This window comes from Eimeria tenella, genomic scaffold (genome assembly GCF_000499545.2).
Source record: "Eimeria tenella Houghton genomic scaffold, Eth_scaff2257, whole genome shotgun sequence".
Taxonomy (NCBI): Eukaryota; Apicomplexa; class Conoidasida; order Eucoccidiorida; family Eimeriidae; genus Eimeria; species Eimeria tenella.
In genome coordinates, this window is record NW_013542113.1 from 1 (window position 1) to 440 (window position 440).

Below are 440 nucleotides of genomic sequence, written 5' to 3' on the forward strand. Positions count from 1 at the left end.
AATTGAATAGATAATTAGTTATTAATTAATTAACTAATTAATTAATTAATTGATTAATTTGTGAGCAATTGTTTAATTTCCTTTCTTGTTGCTTACTTGTTTTAATCATTTAATTCTTTTGTTTTATTTTGTTTTATTTTATTGTATTTTATTTTGTTTTACTTTATTTGTTGTATTTATTTTGTCTTTTCGCTTTTTCGTTTTTTCTTTTACTCCGTTTTTTTCCCGTTTCCAATTTTCTTCTTTTTGTAAATTAATTTTTGTTTTAACCAGTTGATTATTAATTAATCAATTAATCAATTAATCAACCAACTAACAATTAAATAATTTATTTATTTATTTATTTATGAAAAGTAAATTAATTAGCTAATCAACTAATTAGTCAACTAACTGCCCAACTGATTTAACTACTCAATTAATTAATTAACGAATCTGTTTAC